This window comes from Anser anser (assembly GCF_964211835.1).
Source record: "Anser anser genome assembly, chromosome: 12".
NCBI lineage: Eukaryota > Metazoa > Chordata > Aves > Anseriformes > Anatidae > Anser > Anser anser.
In genome coordinates this window covers 3,430,205-3,449,247 of record NC_139733.1, presented here as the reverse complement: position 1 = coordinate 3,449,247, position 19,043 = coordinate 3,430,205, and the positions used below count along the sequence as shown (strand labels likewise).

The following is a 19,043-nucleotide window of genomic DNA, read 5'->3' as shown; positions in this document are numbered from 1 at the left end:
AACAGATGAAAGTTTACCAGATTGGAAGTCAATACCTGCCTCCACTAACACTTAAATGAGATGGGGCTTTTCATGAGAGAAAGAAAAAGATTCAGACGACTCCAGACACTCTTATTTGGACCTGTATTTGCTCCTGCTTTTCATCAGACCTTTTCCTTATGCCTAGTGCAACTGTTTGGAAATATGTTCTAATGAATCCTTTTGGAGAGAGAGACATTGAGCTAAAGCTGAAATGAAGTCCAAGACTCCAGGCAGAAAGAAAGAACAACCGTGGTGAATTACCAAGTGTTCCCTCTCCTCAGCCCCAAGACTTACACAATACCTCAAAAAAAAAAAATAGTTGTTTTGGGATACAGGAGAAGGAAAGATCAGTAGATGGCATAGTGTGATCTTCAGACTATTCATGAATACACATGGATACTTCAACACACTGAGCTGGGACGTACCCAGCTATGTGAATGGCTCGCTGTACTTACCTATGTGTGTTTGTTTTTTTTTTTTCAACCATCCGTTCGAGTCACATCTTTAAATATTTAATTAAAGCGAAAAATGTTTCAAAACATTAGCAAAAATATCTTCAGAGGAAAAAGAGGCAAGAGCTGCCCATAAAATAGTATCCAAATATGTTAGCAATCCTACCTGTCAAGTGACAGAACAGTTTTCCAGCCAGTTTCCACTCAAAACACACGCCCATGAAAGAGGCAGCCTATCTACTCAGCTATTTAGGTGACACAATCTTATTTCTGTTTTCATCTATGAAGCAGCATAGACAAAAAGGCTTCATCCTCAGGTACATAGACTCAAATTCCCTTAGTATTCTCTGTATTGTTAGAAACAAAAATGTCAGCTGCAATACCTACAATTGAATAAAATAAGGTCTGAGTCCTCTTGTGAGTGTACAGCAGGAGTACAGAGAAATAATACACCACAGGTATCAACAGGCACGTACGGAGAGCTGAGAGATAAAGGACGTGGTTTTGGAGGGAGCATATGCCAGGACTTGCACCTGGCACGTTCTAAACACCAACTCAGAAACACCTGCAACTGTAAGAACTTAATGTAAAAGATAGCTGCCTCCCCTGACAGACATTAGGCTATATAAACTTGTCTGTTATTTTTAGCTGTGAAGAAGAAAGCACTGCTTCCCAGTGCACTGAGAAGCAAAAACAAACATTCATCACTGAAACGAGACGCTGTGGTACAGTAACGCAGATGAAAAGTTGCTACACCCCATGTGCCAAGCGAGCACCACTCTCCTCTGCTGGTTCTTAACTACAGCAACACTGAGCCCAGTGTCAGAGCTTGGGGGATTCTCCCTGCCCTCTGTATACGTGGTTTTGGCTTTGAGGTTAGAGCAAGTTACTGCAAAGCCAAGCCTAGGCTAAGACGCATCTTGTGACTCCACTTGGAAGCTACCTGGCAGATTCATTCAGCTACTAGCCAAAGTAAAAAAGCTGCAGTCTAATAAAACCTTTAACGTATACCCCAGTTTTAGAACTGGGGCTCTGTAACTGTTTATCCAGTTAATGCTGTTTCAATAGCACTTTCGTCCAAGAAACTAAAGAATATTTAAACTCTCCTGAAGCTTCAAAACACATTTCCCCAGTCAAGTACTGGCTCCGTCTTTGCACAAACTCAGAGCTACGGGAACGACACGGGGTGGTAGCTGAAGGCTGCAGGCTGACACAAAGTCAGGTCCTAACTTCCTCTTTGTGAGGACTGCACCGAGACCTCTCACCTTCAGCAGAGAGAGCCTCCAGCCAGATAATCCCACCTGTTTAACAGCTAAGACCACGAAAGGCTCTTGCATCAGTCCAAGCTCCATACAAATTAGGAGCTCTTCCCTGCAATTCTCCCCATTTCCAAGTCAGAAACACAAGAGGAGACCTCCCACCAAGCCTCCCACCAAGCTGCGGGGTGCTTCTCTCCCCCTTCTGCCCCCAAACACCATTCAGGTTGCTTTGCTGCTGTTTGTCCACGGATGACCTAATCGTTGCAGAGGTCAGTGCCTGGAAAAATCATTGAAGCCATTCTTTTTTGGAGAAAGAAGGGTTTCTGTCCAATCCTGTCTATTTAATTCAGAGTAACACTAAGAGCTCATTATTTAACGTGAAAGTATTGTCATGCTCTGTCTAGCGCATTAAAAAAAAAAAATCACTATTTCAATGTGCACAGGAAGGGCAGATTTAAAAATAGCTCCTTTGTTTCCTGGCCGGAGAAGGAAGATATAACCTAGATTTATTGGCTGGATAGCAAACGGTACCTTCAGCTAACTCTTAGCATTTTCCTGTCAGATAGATGTGTGTGCTTGCATGCTGCAAGGCTAAATGGGCACCATGCTATTTCATACAAATGACCAAATGTCAGGGTTTTTTTTGTGGAAAAGAAAAGCCACTGCCTCCTTTCTCAAACAGATTTTTGTATTATCCCCACCCAAAATAGTATTCATGTATTTAAAGACAGACACACGTACATTTCAGATGTTCTCATGAGTTGTTTTACGTGGCTAAAGCGCACAAAATGGTGAGCTGACCCACAGATGAGTTCGAACCAGAACCTTTCTGTGATTTTAGTATTTCTTGATGCTTCAGCACCTTCGAAGTTTCTTCCTTCCTCCTCTGCCCCAAATAACACCAAGGGTAGGAGAGAAGAGGGAGCTGGAAGACAAGGACATGCTTGGCTGGGCTCTCAGCTATATGGAAAGTCGTATCTCCACCCTAAGGAAATCACAGGGCATTTACAAAGCATCCTTACCACTATGGGGAGGATCAACGGCCACAACACCCTGTTAAGCATTTGCCTACCTGACAAAGCCCCTCGAGTCCTTCACCCAGAGAATATTCGCCCTACACAGAAGCCTCCCATCCATCCTGTCCAGGAAAGTACAGATCACGAATACGACATTCTGGAATGATTTCACCTAAGACCACAGACCACTGTGACCCTGCTGCTAGAAAGTTTGTCTGAAGCATTTTTTTCCTCTCAGCTTTGCCTCAGAAGAGTCCTGAAAGGGGTGCCTTTTAGCAGCACAGGTGCTAGAAATACAGGGATTTCCTCAGCCATGAACAAAGGACTGGTTTGAATTGGCTTTGTCCGCGTACCAAAATGTAACTACTTCCCTTCACACTGCCCAAAGCCTGCTCCGTAGCACCTGGTTTTCTAGCGCACCCTACGATATAACATGTATAATCTAAGCATGAGAAGTAAATTTATTGCACAAAAATCTCAGGTAGCTGATTCCCCCCGTGTTATGGTTATTGCACGGCTCTGGGCATCATTCAGCCTCCAGCAGCAGCCAGAGGCTGGTCTTGCAGGTGATGTTCTACCATCACTAGCCCGATGCTGAGTTGCACTTAACTCCATGAGCTCCTGAGGCTGTGGATGAGCCCAAGTTCCTTGCTGTAATAAACATGCTCACACCTAAATTTACCTGTCATTATTATCAAGAGTCAAAGCTTAGTTTGCCCAAACTTATTACTAATTCTAGGATTAGATTCAAGGCTTTGTGCAATAACTATTTCTAGATATGATCATTCCCTTGAGCTCTTCGTGGAAGGGTTCACAAAAAAGGATGCAACCCCTCTGGAAGAAACGCAGTGTAGTCAGAATAGCTAGCAACTAGCATATATTCTGTTGTTATTGGAAGAAGAAAATAAAACAATCTCTTAGCGATTTTATTAAATATAATCATGAAAATTGGGAATAATAATCCCCAGCCATTTATGTAACTCAGCGCCTTCTTTGTCGGCAGCTTTTTGAAGGAGGCATTTCAATAAGTGCCCTTCTGAACATCGCTTTCATACTCACAGCTGTCATCCCACAAGAGCCAACCTCAATACACCTCAAGTACCAATGGTGAAATTAAGAACTCAAGATCTGAACCACAGTGTGACCAGAGGCTGGGAGAAGCAGCTTTTTGGTACGTAAGCCCTGGTGTGAAGAGAACATGCCAACAGTGTGAAGGCACCACGGCTGGGGCGACTGCAAGCTGGGAAGAGAAGCATGTGTATTTCCCACACAATCCCTGTTCAAAATTTCGACTATATCATAACATACACACTCTCCCCACACACTGAAAGCAGGGAAATGGAAGATCCTGAGAAGCAGGTGTAGCCCACAGCAGCATCTCACGTGCAGCAAAAGCCGGGAGATGGTTGTGGGCATGACCCCCTCACGCTGCCTCTCGCCTATGGGCCCAGCGCTCAGCTACCTGGAGCTCCGGAGGACGGTAACATGAGGTGCTGCAGGCATTCCTCACTGATTCACAGGCCCACTGCTAACCACATGTAGCCATGCAGGTTAGTGTACATGCCACTTCTATGCGTATATTCGCATAAGGGCAGCATATATGGTTTCTTCACATTCTATGTGCCCCCACCCCATTTTTTTTAAAGCCTTTTGACAGAAGACAAAGATAAGTTTAAGTATTTTCCTTCAGAGCTTTATCATTATTTCCTTGCCCATTTTTCATGTTCTCGTTCTACATGCAGGAAAATATATTTCATAAAACATACACACAAAACATAACTACAGCCCCAAACTTTTGTTCCTCAGGACATTTGTTCAACCATTCAGACTATTCTCACTGACGTGCTATAGTCATCCACTTACTGGTACATACTTATGATAGCAGTTATACTTTTATTCAATTTATAAGCCACAGACATCCCTCCTGGGCACTACACAAGAGAAAGAGAAACAGACAATCGTCTGGATACAAATGCTCCTTTTTTTTGTAATTGTATCCAGAACCCTTGTCCTCTTCTCCAAACACTGCCAGAAAAATTAAGATGCTCTCAAAAGTGTTTTATGACACAGACATGTTCAAAAGAAATATTGCAAAAGACAGACCACAGCCAGTAGAGAAAGTCACTGTTTGCACCAGTAGGACTATATATTTTCAAGAATGTATAGAAAATGGTTTTGGTGACTTGTTCTCACAAGCCCACTGGAGAAAAATAGATATTACGTTAAACTTGTAGTTTAGACTTTTCCACTCTTTTATTCCAAGTCATGCCAAGACACCATCTATCTGCTGAAAAGCTGCTGGACTTCCTAAGCTTTGGTGTGACTGCAGACAGAGGTTGATACAAATAGGGAAGGAAAGAGGAAGGTGGAGTGTTGTGGTCACTCAGAAGCAGAACAAATAGCATTTTGTGTGTTTTCAGAAGTTAAGTCAAGCTTTAATCCCATTTCATAACGAAAAAATTACTGAGAAAAAAAACAAGAGAGATGACTCATATCCCACTCAAAGGCTCACTTCCCAGGTGCCTCTCTGAAATATTATTTTACTCTGTGAACAGTGAAAAATAATCTGCAGTGGTATCTGCAGTCAAAAATACCCGAGAAACTCTAAGTCAGCAGTGGTCTTGCAGGAATGTGAACCGCAATCAGATGCCACTGAGGCTGCTCTGCCAGCCACACAGCTCAGTGGCATGACATGAGCCTCCCAAACACAGTGCTGGGAACACCTGTGTTGCTTTTTTGGGTCGTTCTGCAACTAACACTAAGAGAGCTTACCAAAAAAAAAAAAAAAACACACAACAAAACCTCACCTCTTTTGAGGTTTTACTACACTTGGGCCAGATGTCTGTTTTATATTTTATGCATTGGGAGCCACTTTGGTGAGTGAATCTGATTTCTCCTTCCTAGTAGATTTTGCTGTTTTATTTTATTGGACTAGGAGACAAGCTCTGAAGAGCTCTAAATCACACAAGACATGCCCAGTCTTCCCAAGCACAGTCAGGCTGAACTCTGTGACAAATATCCTGTAGGGAACAAAAATCAGGGATGGCAGGGAACTAACTCACAACACGTTTATCCTTCCATAGGAAGACGAGAAAATAACATACAATCCATTTGTCATACCTTGTTCATAATGCTTTCAATAGCTCTGAAGCATTAACAGAAGACACACAGCTACACTGAAACTTCAGTAGCAGATGTGTACAAATGCCTGTGGTGATGAGTTTTTTTTTTTTTTCTATTTTCTAAAACTTGTCCTCTCATAACCAACCACTTACTCCATGATGAAGCATTTCACCGTGTATAGATGTCTCAGACTTTCTTTAGCTGTGATTAGTAGGGTGGTGCCCAGCATTAACACACACAGCTCAAGATTTATTTTGTTGCAAACCACTGAACAAAAAGCTTTGTGAAGCTGTGACATTAAGGATGGGTTTACTGCAACACCAAGAAATGCACTGTCATGGATTTCTTTTCTGTGCAATATTAGAGAGACCTGAGCTGAGACTCGGTTACTGCAGCGTCTCCAGGAGCCATATGAATCCCTCATAACTACTTAGACATCAGGCCTTGCTACAATGCACAAGTTTATTTGCTTAACGTGGTGTTTGCTCCCGACCCGCTCCAGCACTCGATCCAGCCTGGAGCCCTGCCCCTGCCGGGGTAGCGGGGATCGTCAACATCTGCAGCGTCAACATCTGCGGCTGGTGGGCCCCAGCCCGGCCTGGGGGCCGGGACAGAAAGGCTGACCCAAATTAATGACGGTGTTACGAGTGGCCCTGAGTAACGTTGCTATTACAGTCTCCCCCTTCCTGCTCTGAATTGCTTGCAATTCAAAGTCAAACTGCAGCTGCTTTTCCAATCTCAAATCTAAATGCTGGGCAGCTTTCCATATCCTTCGCTGCCACAAAGAACACGTTTAACCCTTCCAAGGCCTGCCAGTAGACTTTAGGTAGCTGTCTTTTCCCTCCAGAAGGATTAGTGGAGCCGAGCCCAGCTCTAAGAAGCATCACTGCTGACCAAGGCAGCGCCAAGCAATCGGTGTCGCAATTTCTTCAGTCACCAGCGGTTGTCACCTTCCCTTCTTCCTGTGATGAGGGGGTGTTCTCAGGGTCCACAGAGAAAGAGCGCTTTAGCCTCCATACGATTACTGTATTTAAGCTGAATCAGAGCAGCCATAACTAGCATAACCCCTGTTACTTCAAAAGACAGCTTGGGAGAGCTGGAAAGCGCAAATATTCAGAGCAGGGCCCACAGCTGTCTACTGGTCACTGCCAGCATTCAAGTCAAGGGGAACATTACTCACTGCAGCTGGGGCCAGGCTGCCATCTTATGTGAGTATTAGCAAACCCCTGACATCCAAACCACCCAAAAGGCTAGGATTTCCTACAGGAGCAGGCCTAGGGACACGAGTCCAGGTAACCCTCACAGCCACGGTGCAGTCTGTCACTTCAGTTTGTTGACATAACCAGAAGCCTTGGCCTTTACTCATCAGCTGGGACTGTGACTCTCCCCCACAAGTTACAGAGCTCCTAAAGGAAAGCTGAGGGACAGGGGAACCAACAGTGTTCCCAGCACAGCCCGGTACCGCCGGGGCAGCAGCCCCACTGCCAGCAGCCCCCAGAGCGGGCAAGGCTGAGCGGCAGCCACACTCATTGGCCTGTGGCCTGCTTGTGGCTAACAGGCTTGAAAGGGTTTTTCTGCATGCTCGGGCTCGTATTTTCAGATGCTCACACACAAGCTTGAGGCAGCTTCAGCTAGCCTTCCTTATGCTGAAAGGGGAAGGAAGAAAGGAGTCCGGTAACTGAGACAACTGCCCGCTGTGTTCAGTGGCTTGTCCATCATTCCCCAAAGTCTGGGAGGGCACAGGGACAGCTGAACACAGACACAGCTCGGCCATGTCTGAGCTCAAGCCCTGGCACAGCTCTGGGGCAGCACTGCAGCAGTCTCCCTGGGGATGCAAGCTAGCAAGGGATGGGAAAGATGAGGAGCACTTCCAGGAAAACAAAAATGAACAAGCCAGCTGGGCTTACATAAGGAACACAGAAAAACTACCCTGCATCTTCTGCTTTTTTTTGTCTAACAGCCCACATTTAGAGGAATAACATAGTACTAAAGCTGCATCCTACATAGTAGCTCTAAATCACATTTCATTTTTTAAAAAACATATATTGTGATATTGAATGTACTGCTTTTGTATTCCTAATTAAAACTAATTATTGAAAGCTAATAAGCACAATCAACCACTATATCAGCACTCCTTAACAGAAAACAGAATAAAACCCAAGAGCAAGATACTGTTCTGTGTGGAAAGGCCCTGGTGGCTCTAAGGCCTAACAGTACAGGAGACCACAAAACAAACTTTGAAACAGTAACCTGCTGAAACTGATTTCAGACCACCAAAAGCTCTCCGGGTTTCATTTCCCATCTAAGGCATAAAAACTGTACTCCTCTAACACACCAGGCTAAGAGAGTCAATAAACCAACCTGGTTAAGCAACTCTCTTACCAGTCATGCACAAGTGAGCCAATGCAGTAATTCCTCAAACTCAAAACAGACAAGTTTCCCTACCTAGAAATTGGCCTTCAGTTCTAGTTTCAGTAAGAGATGACTCTTCTCCAAAGCAACTATGCTGTTGGAATATTTCCAACAGCCAGTCGAGAACAGAGACTATGGGTAGGTGCAAACACAGCCTGCCTCCTGAGCCTACTGCGGCAGTTCACCCGGCAAACCCACCCAGCCCTGGCCCTGAACAGGTGCCAGAAGGGCCCCCAGGAAACAGGCAAGTGTGCTCCACCTGCGCTGCCTGATCGAGGTCTTGTTGTTTCTGCTTTTTGATTTTTATCATCCTCTGTTAATCAGTGATAATCACTGACCAAAACACTCGTACTTCAACAATACTGAGGCCTGCTCCATACTGTGCTTCATGCCCGCAGTTCAGACCTGCGGGACTCTGCTGCCGAGTCCTTCTGCAACCCCATAAAGCTTGTTTCACCAGAAATGTCCACAGACCACTTATTTTCAATAATCTGAAGTACAAGTTTCTCCTGTTAATTAAGCCTGCCCTCCTCTGTTACAAGCTCTGTTGGAAGCTCATTTATTTTCTTACTCATAATTCTTACTCTAGTAAGAAAGCCCTATTTTACAGTTTCATTAACTGTTTTCAACAGTGACACTATCAGGCAGAGTAACAACAACATGCTGCAGCACCACACCAGAAACAACTATGGGACTTCAGCACTAGATACCACAGATCTGTCAGACTTAAAACAATTCACAATTAAAAGAATATTGACAAAATGTTGAAGTTAATACAGGTATCAAAAAGACTAGAGGTCTCCTATTGTCTTAATTTGGCCGTAGCTAATTTATACGTAAAGCACGAGATAAAAGCTTGGGCTAAATTTATACTCCCTGTATTAGTGACCTATTTTCACAAGGTGCCACAGCTCCTACATGTGGAAAGTGCTTACTTTACGTTACATAATCCTACTGAGATACTATCACCTCAAAGCCACTAGCTTAGAGCTCCACCACTACTTCAAACAACTTCAATTAAGTAAACTCCAAAGGAGTTATTTATCTAAATTAACAATACCACCTTATAAGCAGCAGAGGTAATATGATTTTGCTCATGTGGATTATGGAAGTGATACTTCTCTATAGAAAACACCATGAAATAAAGGATGATGTAGTAATACCACACAATACCTATGGAGGCCTCAAGGATGCTGGGTGAAATATAGAGGCTACGCCCCATGCCTCAGAATCAGCAGCCTTCCCTCTGCTCTCCAGGGCAGTCAGAAATACTCAAGTACTCAGCAGCTTTAGGGAACTATGCCACTGATGGATACAGTAAATTCTGGTTAAAAAAAGTTTTCTTAGACCTTCTTTTTCCTGAGCAGAATGTGCTAATGGCCAAGTCCTACCAGGCTTCAGGCATGGTCTTCATCTGGCTGCAGGAAGAGTTCCTAACCCTTGCTGTGGTGGTCAAAGCTTGGTCAGGCTCCAGCGTGGTTAATGCTGCCAAACTGGGATCACTCAGCATTCCCAGTCCAAAGTATTGGGGCTTCATTATTGGGTTTTGTGTTTTTCGTTTGGTTTTAGATATACCACCAACATTTGCCAATAAAACTCCACATGCAACACACTGACTTGCAGAGAATGCATGAACATGTCTAGTGCTTTTTTTTTTTTTTTTAAATATGAACTTGCTGTGCATTACTTGCATTAAACCAAAGGCAGAACCTCTGGCAAAAAGGAAGGATTAAATGAGAGCAGATGAAACACAAGGACAACATTGAGCATAACCTTCATTGCTGCCACATCACAGCCTGCATTTTTAATTTCCAAGTGACAAACTGTGGACAAGCAGCTCAGATTTTCTTTCAGCAGTCTTGTTTACCACTTACCAGGGCAGACTTTAATAACATTCTGATGACTTAATACATTTACTTCACATGACTAAATTATGAAGTCTCCTTCCCTGTTCCCAGTTGAACTTCAAACAGCATGTCACAGCTAGCTTGTATTTTAGAGAAATAAACAGATGTGGGGACGCAGCGATTGGACCTTCATCAAACAATGACTAAATGCTCTTTCCAGAGATTTCCTTCATCCCTCTCAACTGTTACCTTACGGCTAACAAGTGGCTTCAAAAAGCCCAAAACATCACTGGGGCAATTATTCTGAATGTATTTAAGCCTTTCAGGTCATGCTTTGGATGGACCAGCACAACACAGTATGCTGAAATTTTATCCCCCATTATCAGCAAAACAGTATCTTGCTAATTATCAACCTGCACTCAAATCGTATGCTCTGTGCATGTTGTATGGTCAATGACCTATATTTTCCTAAAGGAAGGAAAAAATCAATGGCCACGTAGGAGCGATATACTGCCCTTTCTATAAAAAGGATTATTTTCCTAAGAACTGTTTTGATAAATCACAGTAAGATTACACTGCATAAAAGTCTACATGTAGACAAAACTTGTGGCAGCAAATGAGAAGAGCCTCTTAGCCACGAACAAAGCTATGTTCGTTGACCTCACACTAGCTTTTCCTCCCACAAGAGCTTTTGTCTGAGCAGCAGAGGAACTCAAATGGGTGTGACACTGTAAAGATCAAATGTCTCTGTGAGAATAACCACCAGAACACACTTTAAGTCACAAAAAGAGCAACACCTACATTCTGCCTTATTAGAACGTCTATTTTAAATCAAAATACTGTGACAGCACACGTGGTGGCACCCCATTCTTAGAAGCAGTTGTCTGTGCCTGTGCTGACTGCCAATTGCATTGCTAGTAACCCATAAGTTGTCCTAGCAAATGCTGCTCCTGGAGCTGCTGCTTCACAATGGCCACACAACTGTAACACCATGATCTTCCTGAGCTATTCTCAAAAACCAGATCCAAACCACTTATTTATCAGGTTGAAATCAGCCATCTTTTCAATTTCTGCAACAAAGGAGGGCTGGGATAACCCAGATATGGAAAACCAAGGATACATGTCCTGCTTCCAGACCTAAGCTACCTACCCCACACAGAAACAGCTTGGATTTCATTGCATGAGACTACTCCACACTTGGCTCCTCTGTTCAGTATTTCCCCTTCAGCCCCGGCTGCACCAGAAACAGCTCAGAGCAATGCTGGTCTGACACACACAGGGCAGGTAGCTTTGCCTCAGGGCAATGCTCACGTCCCCTGTCCCTCTTTCTTCTCTTGACTTCTCTCATTCGCAGCCTTTAAAAACAGCAGAAGACACCTCCTAGTTGGCAATCAAAAAGTAGTAGGGGTTAATGAGTTAGCTACACTCATTAATGAAACAGAGGGAGAGAATACTAGTCAATGTCACTTAAAAATCTGCTCCTCCACACACCCATTTCAGCTTGGGAGACAGGTGTGATATTACCACCCCAAACTTATTTCACCTAAAAAGGTGAAAGAGGAGTATCAAGACTAAGTACATCAAAACTAATGTTGAAAACCAAAACACAGGGTAAAAAAAAAAAAAACAAAAAAAAAACCATGAACAGGATTTGATACATTTTCTGGAACAGCAGCATCACAGCAGTGTTATTTCTAGTACTGTAGACACAGCCCCTGGTTGGCTCTTTGTCCTTCTGCCTGAATGTTTTGTCACGAGTGATGTTATTACAACCAACCGTATGTGACTTGAAAATAAATCTCAGGATAGAGCCCTGAGTCAGTCTATCAGCTGCAAAACCCCTAGATGAAACCAAGGATTTTTTTCCCCCAAGCATACATACTACAGTACTGCTTTGAGGCTAAGTGTAATAAACGCTCTTTCCTATTTTCAAAAAGAGCCAATGTGACCCAAACAAGCCTTGCTTAGAAACATTGCCAAGGGCCACCTACAGTAACAGAGGCAGTGCCAAGTACAGGCGAAACAAAGCCATCTCCCTAGTTCTGCATCCTGAAATCAAACCACCAACATCCCCCAGCGGAAGTTTTCACTCACATGGAAAAAAAAAAAAAAAGAACCAACCTCTTTAATTAACGGTTTGTAAAGCAACTTCAAGCCATTGTTTCACTGACTGGAGCGTTTCCAGCTACTCCTGCAATTGTGCATATTGATTTCAGATCTGTTAAAAGATTACAGCTGTGTACAAGAGACTTTCTCCCTCCACTGCTGATTCTGGTCAGAAGCCCAGGGCAGACCCAAGGTCGTAAGGAAGGTCAGGAGCAGCCACAGCTAACGAGCAGGGCACAGCCTGCTATTCCTGCAGCACTGATGGGCACGTAGCAATTTAATTAAAACAGAACAATGAAAAGATCCCCCAGCAAGCCTGCTACCAGGTTAATTCCCAAACAATAGACTACCCTGGAATCTTAACTGCTAAGTGAAACTTTAAAAAGCGTATCTACAGGGTTTTATAGTGTTAGAAGAACAAGAGTCTAGGTTAATGTTTCTTTAAAACCTGAAATCTGAAAATGTAGTGTTCAGAGGGTGACTTCCAACTCCCCAATTTCAGCATCAATTCATTTTTGGACACCAAGTCTCTAGGCAGCAGCCATTACTGCCAGAGAAACGCTGTTGTTAACATCTTTCCTCTGAATATATCATTGCACAACAACAATAGAGGAATCACGAGCAGATGCCTCCTCGAATACGTGCAAAGCACACCAACTGGATTTCCACCACAATTCCTCTTCTTTGGATTTTTTTTATTGTTTCAAATGTATACAAATGATACGCACAGCTCCCGTTTGTAAAAATACTCAATTCTCAATTATTTAAAAAAGAGGAAGCTGTCAATATGAAAATCAACTTCAATGAACATAAAAAGGTGGGATGCAAACAGCTGCCATCTGCAGAGTGCTGAAGCAGGGTGCTGCAGCGTGCCGCGATTGCACCGCTGCCACCGCGCCTGAGCTGCCAGCACCCAACAAAAGCCGGGTGACCACTGCAGCTCCCTGCCCCACACAGCCCTGCCAGGGCTGCAGCCTCAGAGGGAGAGCGGTGGGAAAAACAAACAAACAAAAAAAATCACACTGTGACCCTTTTAATTCTCTCAGCACATTAGAGAACAAGAAATCCAGTCCTGCCCACTGTGTTTGATGGGTTAAAGTTCCTTCAAGGAAGCATCGCTGCTTTTGCTTTTAGAAGTGGAGCATCACCTCTTTGCAAACAGCTGCTCTTACATTAGGACCATGATCAGCAGCTGATTTCCAGCTATGTTATTCACTTCAGAGGTAAGTCAGCACATTTTAACATTATTTAAATGTGTTTCTGTTTGCACAGTTCTAAAACCCAGCAACAAATCAAGGAATGTCTTCTATATGCTGCCCCAGTTTATTCTTTGGAGCATTATGTCTGGGCCCAGAAGGGACCTGACGGCCCCAGGTAAGAAGTGAGCTTTGCAGGAGCCTTAGTGCTCAGAGGCTTTTCCATTACAAGTTAAGGGATCCTTGTTACAGGATCCTTGATGGAGGAGGAATGGGGGAGAACCATCTTCATTCCCAGGGTGTTGCACTGGGTGCTGTGTGCCACGAGACTGCTGCCTCCATCTCAGATTCAACACATTTCAGTGCTGGTCGATGCATCAGATTCCAAATGCTTTGAGGATGAATAAAAGCAATGCGTGAATGCACCTTCCCCCCTGCAGTCTTGCCCACAAAACATATGGGAACGGAAATAAGTGATGTGCAAACCAACCCTGCAGCCACTCCTACAGACAGAAAGGGCACCAACACAATCACAGCATGACAGCAGTGACCCTCACAAGGTCACCCTTCGCAGCCCACCAGGCAGGGGAACTGTCTGCTTTTTAATATTTACAAAACAACCTTTTCCCCACAGCTGACCACCCTGCAATCTGGTTTTATAAAAGCTCATGTCAAGCACTGAGCTCATGCCTGAGTTGGTTTTCCTGTATTTTTGACCAAAGTGAGTGCACAGCTGGTCCCACCTGCCTCTGCTTGCTCTGCCGCAGTGCTTCCCTCTCGTGGGTCTCATCTCCCTGCCTCTGGTGACCTCCGGGTTGCACTGGTAGTTGTTATACCTGCACTCAGTAAACAAGGCTGAAGCCTGAAACCACCCTGCCTGCAGAGACATTCCAGGAAAGCTCACCCAATTTTGTGGCGAAGAGACAATGCTTTTTATTGTAGCTCTTTAAACAAAAGGAGCTCCCTCCTCGCTCTTCGTCAGCATCCGACCACAACCTGCCTTTTCCTCTCACTTCTTTCTCTAGGTCATCCCCGCTCCTGTTTCTTTGGTTCCTGACCATGACAAGTTTCCCTCTGAATTCAGTCTGCCTCCATTAGGTCACCAGCCTGCTGTACCTCCTAGAGGCAAGGTTTCCAGAATAGCCCATATTTACATGTTCCTTCACTGCAGCCCACGCTTACACACTGCCTGAACTCTGAGCTCCGTCGCATAACAGCAACTCAGTTCCCCCATCGCTTTTCCGAGCTTTTAAGTCTCCCTCACTCCTATTAACTTCAGCGGTAATATTTATATTGTCTTCCTTCCCCTTGTTCTCACATTCTCCATGAAAAATGTCTCTTTTCCCTGCTTTCTGCATTTGACTTGATTTTAGCTCTATTTACATCTCTCATCTCTTTTTCCATTCAGACTCCTGCTTCCAAAAGCTGCATATCCTACTCCATTAGTGACCTTTCTGTTTGGAAGGAAAGAACTCTAGATATCAGCTGTTTGTTCTCTTCTTTTCCAAGATTCCTATCAGAAAAGGTAATGAATCTTTCAGCACTTTCCCTTCCCTAAGCTATTCCCTGACTTTATACCATGCATGTACAGAAACGCTGTATAAGAATATTTTGCTATATGATTATCACTACCTCTAGTTTCTTAGCACTTTCCAATGTACCCAGAAATATTAAGGCAGTAACACTGTCTTTTTTTTTTTTTTTTTATGATTTGCATTAAAAACCCAATTCCACCTTCCTCCATTTATTTAAGGGAAGAAAGAGCTCTGTTGATCTGATACAGACATATGTATCAGACTAGACAAACTACATAGGACCTCAACAAATCTGTAATGCATTGTAATGAACTTCTTGGGCACACTTTTGGCCACTTAGCAGTAGCGCACAGTCTATAATTTAGAGCACAGTAAAATGTTGTTTCCCTGTATTCTCTGCTATAATAAAACCAACGAATTCTTCAGGCATGGCTCATGATGCAGCTTTTAGGGAACCCAGAAAACGGAAGCTTTCCTTCCTTGGCAGCAGGGGAGTTCTCTTGTACCATTTTCCTCCATGGGCTGTCACTGGGCTCAAGAGGGAAGAACAGAAAGCAACGCAAAAGACTGTCCAGCATTTCAGCTATAAATCTTAGTGGGAAAGAAAAGTGTTATCGTGACTTTAAGAATCCTCCTCCTCCACTGATGATGTTAAGGAAAGTTCTTAAGGAAACCTGGAGAAATTCAACAATGAGATTACCGTGTATTTATAGAACTGTCAGCCAGCATTGCTCAGAGCAGATAGGGTCAAGTCTAACAAACAGCGGCCTACCGTGGTAAAAACACTGGCTCCTGAAAATAAACATTTGCTAGCAATTAAAACAGTCAAATACTGGGAACAGGCTATGTCCTGGGTTTTCCTGCAACGTCTCTTCCACCTCTGTTCACAAGTTTTAATTGCAAGGCCACAGAAAGCTGATGAATGCATCTGTAATATCGCTGTGTCTAAGGACATGGCGAGATGGCTGCGAACAGTTAGGTTTATGTGAGCAGAAGGCAGCAATGATCAAAGTGGCCTGATCTAACACAACGCATCTGATGTTTCCAGTGACTGAAGATCAGCTTCCACGCGAAGCTCTTCTAATCACAGTGCTGGAGATTGTTTGTGGTCTCTTCAGTGAAATAGTCTGGGATCCACGGAGTTTGGATCTATCGACAGAGCTTTAGGAAACAACCGCAGACCAAGCTCTAGGTCTTCACTGAAGAAGCAAGATCTCGGGGCTGGGCGGTGAGTTTGTTAGGTTTGCTTTGGGAGCACGTGTGAACTGCATAAACTGTAAACTTAGTTAAGGAAGTTATCAAAAAAGATCCGACCAGAGCATGAGGGTTGTTAGAGTCACTTGAGACTCTGAAAAAACAAACTCATGACTGACCCCTCAGATGAGACAAGTGAACAGGATGGAGGAATAAAATGGACAGATCTCTATGAAGTTCTGGGTATTCTGTTTCTTTTCTTTTTTTTTGGGCGGGGGGGGGGGGGGCGGGCTAACCCCTCACCCACCTCAGAAGAAAATAAAACCAGGATACATGATTGCTTGTTGATGTTCTACACAGTCCTGAAAACGCCTACCAGCCTCCTCTGGCAGGGTGTCTGGGAGGCTGTGGGGCTGCAAGCCACTCTCCAGCTGCATCCCATGGGAAATGCTGCTCAGCCACAGAATGAAGCAAGAACAGGCAGGTTTCACACACTGCCCAGAATGAGAGAAAGCTGCACTGTGCTGCACGGGTAGCATAAGGAGCCAGCACATGACCACAAAGGGCGTAGAGAAGAAAGTCAAGAAGTTCATCAGCAATGCCCTAATGGTCTCACACCTCGGTGAAGGACGGAGCCTTAATTGCTCCAGGCTATTCTATTTTTTTTTAATTGTTAAGAATAATACAAAGTCTATTATCTTTCCCTGCGCTCCAGCGCTCTGTTCCCAGGAAGGAAGCACCATCTTTGAAAATAGGTACTCATGCAAAAATATCACCCCTCTGTGGACTGAACTTTGGGAGTCTCTCCACAACTCCTGTAAGGAGCAAAGAAAGTGTGAGAGAATTGCCACTAGCGATAGGAAGAAAAAAAGAGGGAGATGGTCCCCTGTGCATAGCACAGCCAGAGAACTGCGCTGTACAGGTTAACAAGAAAACGCGTGTCAAAGTGATGGGTAAAGCGCATTCAGGAAAAATGACAGATATTGCACAACAATGAAAGACAATCAGTGTCTTTAAAACCAAATTCAGAAAAATAGCTTCCGTTTTATAAGCTTGAAAGAATAAAATCATACCTACGTTGTGTTTTGTAAAACATGCTATGTAGTACATTTACCTTGTTCATTTTGTTAGCTATTTTTATTCTCAATTAATACTTAAAAACACAGATTAAAATATATCTCCTCCTTTAGTTTACATAATCAGATCACCTTTTACTTCCCTGGGAAAAAATTGCTCATTTATTTTTCAGCTTCTTTATATGTGGGCACAGCTACCTCATGATTTAATAACCAAATCAGTCACCTATGAAATCTGTTTTGGTGCCACTAAAATGCAGCAGGAATGAAAGAAGATCAAAAGGCATAGTAATTAGCAATTACTCAGGAGCAATTACTCCTTCTAGTGACTTTTCCAGGACACAGGAGCTGCTGAGCTAGCTAATGACAGCGGTAAAACTCATAATCTGTAATCGCCCTGCCGACCTGTCTCAACAGGCAAAGTTAGATAATTCAACAGAAAGTGTCAGAACCGCTTGTGTCTGCTACAGCAACTGCAGCCATACCGAATGTCATGTCTCCTTCCAAAAACAACTCACTTTTCTGCAAGTGTCCTGAGAAGACCTGAAAGGAATGACAGCATACAAACACACTTCCAGCTGATCCAGGTCAACATCTGGTTTCATTCCATAACCACTGCTACGGCCAGAAACAGCTCGAGAAGAGCTGCTGCATGGTTCCTTTAGCCTTCCCCGTGCCACTACAAAGGTCTAAAGAGATTTTTTCACAAAAATCCCCCATACCAATGAAATTCTGTATCCTTCCAGTTAGCTATGAAAGAGCAGATAGAAACTTTCCCAACCAGCCCTTACTAGCAAAAATCTGCTAGAAGTAAAGCTGAGATTCAGCCCCGTTAGTTTCCTGCCTTTTCTGCCCTCCCCCAGCACTTCTAAAAGGAAGTGGTGGTGGTGGTTTAGTTTTGACAGAAGACCTCTTCACAGCCAGAGGATGCATTACACATCACACATTATCAAGCTTTTTCCACGTCCCCCCTCTTGCCTGGATTAAGTCCAGAACAGCTGCAATAGAAGTAAAGCTTCCTGTTTCCCCATCCATCTTGCAAGTCAGGTCTCCAGACAGGCAGTAAGACAGAACTTCCAGAACACACATTATAAAGGACCGACCCATCTATAAACAATCTCTACAACATAATGGAGAAGAGCCGCTGTAGTTTTTTTTTTCCATCAGCAGTCAGAAAAACCCAAGGAAGGAATTTCCACTATGTCTCTGTGGTATAAAACAGTAGATCATATTCCACCTTCAGCCCAACACTTTCTGCTGCTGGACTACAGAAGCATTCTTCAGAGCAAAGGAGGCACAGAATTTCCTTGGACCAATGTCAACAAGAAACTCCTATCACGAGACCTGGGCTAAGCATGGCTGTAGGGGCTGGGGAAAGCCGCAGTGCTCATCTTGCTCACTGGCTTACAATAGCCACAATGTTCTTGATTTCTCTCACAGAATATTTCCAGACTCGTTTGCTATTTATCTATAAATCATCACAGAAGGCTTGTGCACATCCTCCTGTTTCCACTTACCTCAACAACAGTGGTGAAACAGCAGCTATTTGAATTTCTGCTGCTTTCTGATGCGCTGTACTACAGCAAAGCCAAGTCTCTCAGGAAAGTCATGTTGGCTTGAATTTTTCTGTGGGCCAGGAGAATCCTGGTATCTCTGTTCACAGACTGTGCCTTTGTCATTTGATATAGGTGGTTAAAAAGTGATTCAAAGCAAAATGCAATACACTAATTGGCATCCTAAGAGGAAGAATCCCAAAATGCACATGGTCAATTGGCCCAGATGTTTTCATTTTCACACTAAAACTTT

At 43.8% G+C, this 19,043-nt stretch overlaps 1 protein-coding gene across 7 annotated transcripts in view; it reads right to left on the bottom strand.

Annotated features, from left to right (window-relative positions):
• BICD2 (BICD cargo adaptor 2) overlaps positions 1–19,043 on the bottom strand; it is an 88,309-nt gene that overhangs the window by 20,993 nt on the left and 48,273 nt on the right. The window lies entirely within an intron of this gene.